Genomic DNA, 12280 nt, shown 5'->3' with positions numbered 1-12280 from the left:
AAGTTAACTCGCCGTTCCATTTCGTATCACTAATTACGTCCAGTCATGTTGTCCAAAGGGGCTCACCAGCCTTTGATGAAATGAGCACAGAGACTGTATCCACATGAAAATGTCCCAGATTTGAACACTAGGACACTCTTTGTTTATGACTCCACTTCCCCCCAAACTAAATCCCCTCACAAAAGCCCATAGAAATTAAAGTCCAAGTGCCTTCATTCTCAATCGTATACAGTTGGCTCAGTGTCAGCCAGAGGCTTTTACGCAGAGCCTGGGTTCCGGTAGCTGTAGCGGTGTCCGGGGATTTCACAGGAATGGGCGTAGCTTCTTCAGCCTCTTCAAAGTTGGTTCGAACCTCGAATTAGTTCTAGTCTCCAAGGGGTCAGCAGTCACCAAAGAAACTGCATCTCCCCTATAGAAGTTGTCACAAACAGGGGCGCCTGGGTGGCTCAGTTGGTTAAGCGACTGCCTTCGGCTCAGGTCATGATCCTGGAGTCCCGGGATCGAGTCCCGCATTGGGCTCCCTGCTCGGCAGGGAGTCTGCTTCTCCCTCTGACCCTCCCCCCTCTCATGTTCTCTCTCTCTTTCATTCTCTCTCTCAAATAAATAAATGAAATCTTTAAAAAAAAAAAAAAGTTGTCACAAACAAAACTGTGGTCCCCCAATTAAGTGACTAGGTCATGGCGTGGCAGGTAACTTAGTGCTCCCTCTATTGGAGACAGCGAGGACCTGGGAACTGTTGGGTTTCAGTCCCACGGCAAGCCAGCCAGAGGCACCCGCCTTGAGTCCACAGCCTGTGAATCCGTATTCACTGAGCACACAGCGCCCAGTAACTGTTGTGCTTCCACAACGGCTTATGTTTAATATGTGTGTGTATTTCTTTGTGTTTGTTGTTGTTACTGTTTTGTTTTGGTGACTCGTGTGTAGTTATCTCCCATATATATTGCCTACTTTCAGGGAGTGACCTTTTCTTTTTTTTTTTTTTTCTTTCTATTAACATATAACGTATTGTTTGTTTCAGGGGTACAGGTCTGTGATTCATCAGTCTTCCACAATTCACAGCGCTCACCATAGCACATACCCGCCCCAATGTCTATCACCCAGCCACGTCATCCCTCCCACCCCCCCACCACTCCAGCAACCCTCAGTTTATTTCCTGAGATTGAGAGTCTCTTATGGTTTGTCTGCGTCTGGTTTCATCTTGTTTCATTTTTCTCTCCCTTCCCCTATGATCCTCTGCCTTGTTTCTCAAATTTAGAGAGTGACCCTGAGACATTATTGCCTTCTTCGAAAATTTAGATATTCTGGTTTCATTTCCTTGTGTCTCGTGTCCCATGCTTTTGGCACTTTGGTGCAAGATTGTGGTCTAGAGAAAACGTCTACTCCCAAATTCCTCCGAGTGTGTTCTCTCCAGAACAGTGGAGTGAAACACATTCTCCTCTGTCAGTGCATGAGGAATGGGGTAATGAACGTCACCCTGCTCCCTTAGCACTATGTTTAACTTACCTAATATGCCACGTCTTACTTGTTCTGATAGTAGTAATTGTCATCACTCTTCCATAGACTTTTCATTCCTACCTAGGCAGGCTGAGTTGGACCTGGCTAGGAAGTAGTTGACCAGAACCAAGATTCTAAGAAAATAAAATACCACGGTCACAGTAAGAGCCAATGAGTCAGGATTACTCTTTGTCAAGAAGGAACAGAAGGATACCAAAGTTTAGCAAGACTTTAAGAAGATTCTAGATATCACAGATGAAAGTAGTCAAAAGTTAGTATTCCAAAAAGTGGCACCATTTGAAAAGACAGAACACAAGCACAAACAAATAAAAAAGATTCCAAGACACTCAAATTAAGGGCAGAAACTTTTCTTTTCTCTCTTACTCCTTCCTGTCTCAGTAGGATCTGACCACTGGTGTAAGGAAAGAGACTGCAGCTGGGAAGGAAATGATGCCAAGAGCTGCAGCTGCAAAGAGGGTTTTTTTTTTTTTTTTTAACTTTTATAGTGTAAAATTAATACATACACACATTTTAAAAAACAAGCAGTACAGAGTGGTACCAAATGAAAAGTAAATTCCCTGCCTGAACCTGTTCCCCAACTCCTCATTTCCAGCTCCCTATTTTTAAATATTTTCTGTTCTGCTGGTGGTTATCACAATACCTCTGAAACCTATGTTAATACTTTCATTTCTTGTTTTATGAACTTGAAATAGCATCTATTGAAAGATGAGAAACTTATTTCTTTTATCCATCTGCTTCTACGTTTTCCAGTTACATTGTTTTGGTTTTTCTGGTTATTACCATTTTAAAGAGTATGCTTACGTCTGTATTTTGTTACATCAATTTTAGACAGTGTATCTTGATTTTTTGCTATATAAATAAATAGGTGAAAAAGATCTGTGACATTATCTCTTCCACGTCTCTGCTGCCTTAATATTCAGACTTCCATTTTTTTTATATTATCAATGTTAGTATTAGTCAGATTCTTTTACAGTTGTTGTCTTCCAAGTTTTGTTTATACGTTGATTCTACAAATTCAAATAGCATTTCCATTATTCCAATGATTAAATTACTCCTTACCGAAGGACCAAATAGCTCTACTTACTGAGAAAGAAAGGGTAATCTTATGTCATTAAAACTGAAAGATGAATGTTCCAAGTGTCAAAGTCAAGTGGGATTCCTTAAACTCAATCTTCAAGACTTTCTAGTACATTTAATTTGGTCGATGATATCTTTAATTTCCAAAAAATTTTTTTCTTTGTTCTTATTTTATAGCCACCCATTCTTTGGCTTCTTGACTCTGAAGATGTTAGTTGGTTTTGTTTTCTTAATCAGTTTTTTTTTTTTTTTTCCCTGTTCTCTTACTTGTTTTCTTTAGGATTCGACTGTTACAATATCTGTTCCACTTAGACCTTCTCATTTTTGTTTTTCACTTACTCTAAATTTTCTGGGTTTTTTCCCCCCATATATGTGAGTGATGAAAAAGGTTGACCAGTATTGATAGCATGATTTGCCACTGCAGTATTAGACCTCTTTCTTGAATGAAAAGATGGATGGCAGGTTCTGTGTACATATAAGCTAGTAGTACTGTTTTAGGGTACATTTAGATATTTTGTTCACCATGTATTTTTTGCAAATTGACTTTTTAAAATACTATATTAAAATTAAAATATCATATCTTATTTACTTAGTTTTTTGGTGCACCTCAAATTTTGTGTGCCTGGTTTCACTCACTGTAGTATCTATTTGGGCCAAGGGCCTGAAAGGTTAAATGTACTTTCCAGGTATGGTCAGTAGAGGGCAGCAAAGGGTAGTGGAGTGAGCACTCGCAGCCAAGGCCTGGGCATCCCTTTTTTCCCCTCTATAGAGATAAAAACCCATCAGTGGTAGTAGAAAGTCCAGAGTGCCAGAATCAGGAGAGAAATTACTCATAGGGATACTGATCCAGAATGGGGATCAGCTGAGGAGGCACAATTCACAGCCTGGTATCTATCTTAGCGATGTGAACCACTAGACATCAGGAGGGGAATCATTCGACTTTCCCAGTCCTGACGCCTCCTACTCCCTGCCTGTCTAAAACCTCAGATCTGGCTCCGTAAAATAACAGGAGTCTCCTGTCCATCTTGGGAGCTGATGCAAACTTCCTGACTGAGAGTTAGGACATGGTACCAGCAGTGGCTAAGTGTTCCTCAACCAGCCATTTCAGGGAGGAGAGACTGAGTGGGATAGGGGCACCATAGGCAAACACTGACAGCTGATGAAAACACTCACATATGTGTCAGTTAAATAATTTGGGAGCCGACCTAAATGGGATGTGGCTTAAAATATATTTTCTTTCCTCCTCCAGAAGGAAAACATTGTTTAGGTGAGGAAAAACTATATGACTTTGAAATTAGACAAACTTGACTCTGCAGATTATTTGGTATGTGGTTCTCAGTTACTTCACTTTATTGAGCTTCAGTTTCTCCATCTATAAAATGGAAATAATGATTCTTACCTCACAAATCTGCTGCAAGCAAATGAGATGATGTCCATAAACTGCCTGGCAAAGAACTTGGCAATTTGTAGTTACTCAATTGGCATTACTACCTGTTCTCTCTCCCTGTCTTTATTCATGGGGGGAATACCCATTATATTGTTGCTATTTTTGAATAAAAAGTCTCATTGTCTCCTGTAAGCATAACTAAATTATTTGAAGGATTAATCTGTTAGGTACCATACTAACATTTCTGCAGTATGATCTCATTTAATTCTCACAACAACCCTATGAAGCAGATGCTTTTATCATCATTTTGATTTTGCAGATAAGGACATTGAGGCTTTAGAAGTATAACTGGTTTACCCAGTGTCATGTAGGTAGTAAATCATAAGGAAGGATTAAAACTAGGTAATTGGATTCCAGAGCTCATGCTCTCGACACTACATAATGTTTTCCAATATACACATTTAATCAAAGATTTAAAATTGTAAGGGAATAAATCAGAGAAGAAACTAAAAAATACATGGAGACAAATGAAAATGAAAACACCATGGTCCAAAAACTTTGGAATCCAGCAAAAGCTGTTCTATGAGGCAAGTTTATAGCAATCAAGGCCTACCTCAAGAAGCAAGAAAAACATTGAAGAAACAACCTAAACTTACACCTACAGAAGCTAGAAAAAGAACAAACAAAACCCAAAACCTAAAGAAGGAAGAAAATAATAAAGATTAGAGCAGAAATAAATGAAATAGAAACTAAAAAAAAAACCCAATAGAGCAGATCAATGAAACCAGGAGCTGGTTCTTTGAAAAGATCAACCAAATTGATAAACCTTTAGCCAGACTCATAAAGGAGAGAGAGAGAGAGAGAGGACTCAAATAAACAAAACCAGAAGGGAAAGAGGAGAAAGGACAACCAACACCACAGAAATATGAAGGATTATAAGAATATTATGAAAAATTGTATGCAAACAAATTGAACAACCTAGAAGAAATGATAAATCCCTAGAAACATATAACCTCCCAAAACTGAATCAGGAAGAAATAGAAAACTTGAACAGACTGATTACCAGGAATGAAATTGAATCAGTAATCAGAAAACTCCCAACAAACAAAAGTCCAGGAGCAGATGGCTTCACAGGTGGATTTTACCGAACATTTAAAGAAGAGTTAGAAGGAAAGCTTCCAAAATCACAAATTCATTCTGTGAGGCCAGCATTACCCTGATACCAAAACCAGGTAAAGACACTTAAAAAAAAAAAAAAAAGAGGACGGCTGGGTGGCTCAGTCAGTTAAGCGTCTGCCTTCAGCTCTGGTCATGATCCCAGAGTCCTGGGATCGAGTCCCCCATCGGGCTCCTGGCTCAGCGGGGAGCCTGCTTCTCCCTCTCCCACTCCCCCTGCTTGTGCGCTCTCGCTCTCTCACTCTTGCTCTATCGCAAATAAATAAAATCTTTTTTAAAAAAGAGAGAACTACAGGCCAATATCTCTGATGAACACAGATGCAAAAATCCTCAACAAAATAATAGCCAACCCAATCCAACAATACATTAAAAAATCATTCACCGTGATCAAGTGGGATTTATTCCTAGGATGCAAACGTGATTCAGTATTCACAAATCAATTAACATCATACATCACGTCAACAAGAGAAAGGATAAAAAGCACATGATTATTTTAATAGATGCAGAAAAGCATTTGACAAAGTACAATATCCATTCATGATAAAAACTCTCAACGAAGTAGATTTAGAGGGAACATATTTCAATATAATAAAGACCATATAAAAACCTACAGCTAAAATCATACTCAATGGTGAAAAACTAAAAGCTTTTCCCCAAGATCAAGAGCAAGACAGGGGTGTCCATTCTCACTACTTGTATTCAACATAGTACTGGAAGTCCTAGCCCCGGGAATAAGACAAGAAAAAGAAATAAGTGGCATCCAAATGGGTAAGGAAGAAGTAAAACTTTCACTATTTGCAAGTGACATGATACTATATATACAGAAAACCCTCCAGACTCCACCAAAAATAGACTAGAACTGATAAATGCGTTCAGGAAAATCACAGGATACAAAATCAATATACAGAAATCTGCATTTTTATACACTAATGAAGAAGCAGAAAGAGAAATTAAGAAACAGTCCCATTCACAATTATACCAAAAATAATAAACTATCTAGGAATAAACTTAAACAAGGAAGTGAAAGACCTATATTCTGAAAACTATAAAACACTGATGAAAAAAAATTGAAGACAACATGAATGGAAAAATATTCTATTCTTATTGATGGAAGAACAAATATTTTTAAATGTCCCATACCCAAAATGATCTACAGATTTAATGCAATCCCTATCAAAACACCAATAGCATTTTTCACAGAACTAGAACAAATAATTCTAAAATATGTATGGTACCACAAAAGGCCCCAAATAGCCAAAGCAATCTTGAGAAAGAACAAAATTGGAGGTATCACAATCCCAGATTTCAGGGTATATCACAAAGCTGTAATAATCCAAACAGTATGGTACTGACGGAAAAGTAGACAATAGATCAACGGAACAGAATAGAGAATCCAGAAATAAACCCATGATTTTATGTACAAGCAGGGAGGCAAGAATATACAATGGGGAAAAGATAGTCTCTTCAAAAACTGGTGTTGGGAAAACTGGACAGGTACATCCAAAAGAATGAAACTGGACCACTCTCTTACACTATACACAAAAATAAAATTCAAAATGGATTAAAGACCTAAATGTAAGACTTGAAACCAAAAAAGTCCGAGCAGAGAGCACAGATAGTAATTTCTCAGACACTGGTTGTAACAACATCTTCCTAGATATGTCCCCTGAGGCAAGGGAGACAAAAGCAAAAATAAATTATTGGGACTACATCAAAATAAAAGGCTTCTGCACAGCAAAGAAAACCACCAATAAAACGAGAGGACAAGTTACTGAATGGGAGAAGATATTTGCAAATGATATAAAAGGTTAGTATCCAAAATATATAAAGAGCTTATACAACTCAACACCAAAAAACCAAATGATCCAATTTAAAAATAGGCGGAAGACATCAACAGACATTTCTCCAAAGAAGACACAGATGGCCAACAGACACGAAAAGATGCTCAAATCACTCATCATCAGGGAAATGCAAATGAAAACCACAATGAGCTATCACCTCATACCTGTCCAAATGGCTAAAATCAACAACACAAGAAACAACAGGTTTTGGCAAGATTGTGGAGAAAAAGGAACTCTTGTGCACTGTTGGTGGGAACGCCAACTGGTGCAGCCCCCTGTGGAAAACAATATGGAGGTTCCTCAAAAAATTAAAGATAGAGTTGCTATATGATCCATAACTGAGTATTTACCCCCCAAATAGAAAAACACTAATTTGTGGGGTGTCTGGGTGGCTCAGTCGGTTAAGCATCTAGCACATGGTTTCAGCTCAGGTCATAATCTCGGGATCATGGGGTCGAACCCCACATTGGGTTCTGCGCTCAGCACAGAGTCTGCTTGAGATTCCCTCTCCCTCTTCCTCTGCCCCTGCCCCCACCTGTCTGCTCACCCTCTCTCATTCTCAAATAAATAAATAAATAAATAAATAAATAAATAAATAAATAAATAAATAAAATCTTTAAAAAGAGAAAAACACTAATTTAAAAACATATATGCACCCCTATGTTTGTTGCAACATTATTTACAGTAGCCAAATTATGGAGCAAGCCCAAGTGTCCACTGATAGATGAATGGATGAAGAAGATGTGATATACACACACACACACACACACACACAATGGAATATTATTCAGCAATAAAAAGGATGAAATCTTGCCATTTGCAACAACATGGATGGATTTAGAGGGTATAATGCTAAGTGAAATAAGTCAGAGAAAGACAAATACCATATGATTTCACTTATATGTGGAATTTAAGAAACAAAACAAATAAAAAAGAGATAAACCAAAAGACAGACTCTTAGCTATAGAAAACAAACTGATAGTTATCAGAAGGAAGGTGGGTGGGGGGATGGATGGTAGGTGATGGGGATTAAGAGTACACTTATCATGATGAGCACTGAGTAATGTATAGAATTATCGAATCACTATATTGTACACCTGAAACTAATAATAACACTTAATTATACTGGAATTGAAATAAAATAAATATAAAAAAATTAAAAGAAAGAAATTGAATTAAGAAAATAGTCTAGGGGCACCTGCATGGCTCATTCAGTTAAGCATCTGCCTTCGGCTCAGGTCGTGATCTCAGGGTCCTGGGATCAAGCCCCACATCGGGCTCCCTGCTCATAGGGGAGTCTGCTTCTCCCCCTCCCCCCGACCCCCCTCCCTGTTCATGCTCTCTCTCTCTCTCACTTCTCTCTCAAATAAATAAAATCTTCAAAAAAAATTTTTAAATAGTCTTGTCTTTGCAACATGCTTAAAAATATTGGTATTATGGGCATAGGATTACCTTATACTATCTCTTCTATTTGATATTTAGGGTGAAAAGTTAAGTGTTCAATGAAATAGATGAAAACAAACCCTATCACTGTGATTCTATTTAGAGCTCATTCATCAAATTAAAATAAGTAGCAATGGTATTTTAGAAGAAATTAAGCTTTAGCTATTACTGTAAATGTAACTATTACATGACTAAGGAAAGCTCCCTTTATCTTTCTAAGAAAACTTTTCTCTCCTTGGCTTTACTACAAGGGGAAGATAGAATCAGAACACTACATCTTTCTCAATTAATTCCTGAAGATTAGTAACTCACAATCCTGGTTACATACAAGAATCACTCAAAAAATTTTTCAAAATACAGGTTTTCTGGATCTGATGAATCAGAACCTCTGGGGGTTAGAGAGGGAGTGCCTGAAAACTCCCCCAAGTGAGACTGATGCATATCAGTATTGATAAGCAGATACTAGATTCTAGAAGGAGAGTTTTCCTGGTCTCTAAATCTCTAACCTCTCTGAAGGGAGAGGCAGAGAAATGGGACATAATCTGGGAATTGGGGAAGGTGCAGAGATAAGTTTGCCTACATTTTTACATTAAATAACTGTTGACAGATGCTTGAGGGGAGGCCAGAAAGTGTTGCCCCATGAGCCTCCATGGTTCTAATACAATCAAACATGTCCAGACTAGCACTTGTCCCTTTAAAAGTGGTGAGAAGGGGCATCTGGGTGGCTCAGTCGGTTAAGCTTCTGACTCTTGATCTCGGCTCAGGTTGTGATCTTGGTTCAGGTCATGATCTCAGGGCTGTGAGATCGAGCCCCAGGTCAGGCTCCACTCTCAGCACTGTTTGTGCTTGTCCCTCTCCCTCTGCTACCCCCCACCCAAATAAATAAATAAAATCTTAAAAAAAATAAAAGTGGTGAAAAGTCTGAAGGCCACTATCTACATGTCACTTCTGTGCTAGTTTGGTTTTAAGATGAGAGGCCTCAGTAAAGTCTCAAAGGTCTACCAGGACTTGTGCTCTTGCCTCTACCTACTTTTTCAGGCATATTTCATGCTCCTGTACCTTCTGCCTGTATCTCCAAACTAGCAAACTCTTCCATGTCTCTGAAACGTCACATATTCGCATTCTGTCCCTTCAGCTGAAAAATGTATCTTCCCTTCCAATACACTTCTCTTCTTGTCCCTTCCCTCTGCCTTCCTCTTTTCTCTCCTCTCTCTAATCAATCCCTAATTATTCTTTAAAGCTCATTTTAAAGGAGCTCTTCAAAGGAGACTTCTTCACAACTGAAATCAGGTGTCAGGTCCCTCTTTTAATTTCTCATCTCACTCTTTAATTTTTCTCTGCAGTACTTTCCAGAGTCTGGTGTTACACAGTTATTGATGACACTCTTTGTTTAATTTCTGCCCCCCACCCCCCCATTTAAATCCTGGTTTTGTGAGAGTTGGGCCTGGCTCTCTGTTGCCCAGACCTAGCAAGTGTCTTTCTCCTAGTACAGGTTCAAACACTATCTGTTGAATGAATGAAGTAAATGAGAGAGAGACTAGTTTAGGTCATGCCTTTTCCCCATCCATCCATGCCAGAAAACTATTTCATTCACCCATTCAAGAGAATTTTTGAATTCCTCCAATGTGCCAATGTTTGTGAGAATTAAAATGATAAATCAGACATAGACTCTTTCCTTGAGGCCCATAGAGTCGAGTGGGGAATAAAAGAGAGGGATTCACATACCTGTTCGAGGTGCCTATAAGGGAAACCATGAACTTTGTTAGTAGGATCAAATTTCAGTCCTCCACTGTTGTCAAAGGAAAGACACTGTCCGTGTGAGAAGAGTGGGGGGCCCTCACAGGAAGCTGAGTGACCTCCTGAGTCAGCTGGATTTGAATCCTTCATGTTATGTCGCAGCTGCTTGAATTGAAAGCGTCTAACCTGTCCGTGAAGCACCTCCTCATCTGTAAAATGGTCAGTTTTCTAGTGGACAGGGAACACCGTCTCCACGGAAAATGTTTTTAACAGACTACTGTAGGTTCCGTCACACTGAAGAAGATGTCCGCACGGCAAATAGATGTTTAGCATCACTAACCATTGGGGAAATGCACGTTAAATCCACAGTGAGATATCATGACACAGCTATCAGAACAGCTAAAATAAAAAATGACAACACTAGTTGCCAGTGTGGATGCTAGTGTGGATGTGGGGAAACTGAATCACTCCCACAGTACTGGTGAGAATGTGAAATGGCAGAGCCATTCTGGAAAACAGTTAGTGTCTTAAAAAACAAAACAGAGCAGCTACCCTAGGACCTGGCAATTGGACTCCTGGGCATTTAGCCCAGAGGAGAGAAGACCGACGCTGACACAAAAACCTGTACACAGATGTTTACAGCAGCTTTATTAGTGAACGCCCAAGCCTGCAGACAATCCAGAATTCCTTCAGCAGGTGGTGAAGCAAACTGTGATACAGCCATATCCTGGCATACTACTAAGAGACACAGAGAAATGAACTGTGAGCACCTGTGGCAATCCGGATGACTCTCCCGTTATGTTGAGTGGAAAAAAGCAAATCACAAAAATGTTACATACTATATGATCCCCTCTGTATACCATTCTTGAAATGTCAAAATTATACACATGGAGAACAGATTCGTGATTGCCAGGGATTAAAGAGTTGGGGGAGGTGGAAGGAAGTTTGTGTGGTTGTAAAAGGGTAATAGGAAGGATCCTTGTGGTGATGGAAGTGTCTGGAAGTCTCTATCTGTAGAAAATTGATGTAATCTCTCTGTATTATTTCTTACAGATACATATGAATCTATAGTTATCTCAAAATAAAAAAGATTACTTTTAAAAAATCAAAACGTGCAGGCCAAATCAGGGAAACAAGTATGTCAGTTTGGCAGTTACGACATGAGCCTTAGATCCGTGACATCATAATGGTAGTGATCTCAGGTTACTATGGAATCCTCAGGCTTCAAGCATTTTACAGTACTCTGCCTAGTGCTGTAGACTCACTTGATTTTCAGTCCTGAGAACTGAAGACAAAAGGATGTTCACATCATTCAGAAAGTATGCAGAACTTATAGGTGGTCATTCAAGGCTTCACTGCAGAAGGTAGTCTTTTGATATACTATTTTTGAGCCTCAAAACAGACTGACAATAACAGGAAGTGTTGTTCTCTTTTGTTTCTTCTAATACGTGTACACTAATGAGTAACTTCAGCACCAGCTTCGTGAAAGGCTACTCAGGTTCGTAAGATTCAGTGCTGCTGAGCTGAAGAGAGCAGGGTTTACATTCTCGGAGGAGACACTTTCTTGGCTCCACGAGAGAGAATTTTCCCAGGTCTATGAAAATATCTGTCCTATTTATGAAAGAACTTTTGCATTCTGTTCAATTTAGCTGTTTTACCTATGATGACCAGAAAGTCCTATCAGCGCTCAGTCAGAGCTCAGCCAAGTAATAGCTAAACTCTTGTGTTTAGAAACTTTTTGATGTTTCCAGTATTTTTGCCGATCTTTGAGAATTTTTCCCCCAAGTTTGAATATTGATTTAGATAAGATTTAGGTAGATTTAGATAAGTAAATTTCCAGAATCTTCAGTTGTCTTCATTTTTATCTTAACATGAAAGCAAATTGTAATTAATTCTTCACACACACACCGTATCATTTTGTTTTATATTAGGCCACCAATTGTCCTGTTTGTTGTTGTTGTTTGTTTGCCTTCTTGTAATACACTCTACCTCTTGATCCTCCCCTTCCTAAAAGCTCATGATTAGCTTTGCTGCTTTCTCCACCCCACGTCTAAGTGTTGGCATGCCCAAGGGCTTTGTCCTTGAAACTGTTCTCCATCTGCAT

The 12280-nt window shown here is 39.0% G+C and overlaps 1 protein-coding gene across 1 annotated transcript in view; it reads left to right on the top strand.

The window, feature by feature from the left end:
- LOC135363141 (rho GTPase-activating protein 20-like) overlaps positions 1-12280 on the top strand; it is a 199911-nt gene that overhangs the window by 161141 nt on the left and 26490 nt on the right. The window lies entirely within an intron of this gene.

Source organism: Mirounga angustirostris, unplaced genomic scaffold (genome assembly GCF_029215605.1).
Source record: "Mirounga angustirostris isolate CCGP_5_RB_7025 unplaced genomic scaffold, mMirAng1.0.hap1 SCAF_31, whole genome shotgun sequence".
NCBI lineage: Eukaryota > Metazoa > Chordata > Mammalia > Carnivora > Phocidae > Mirounga > Mirounga angustirostris.
This window is presented reverse-complemented; position numbering and strand designations above follow the sequence as displayed.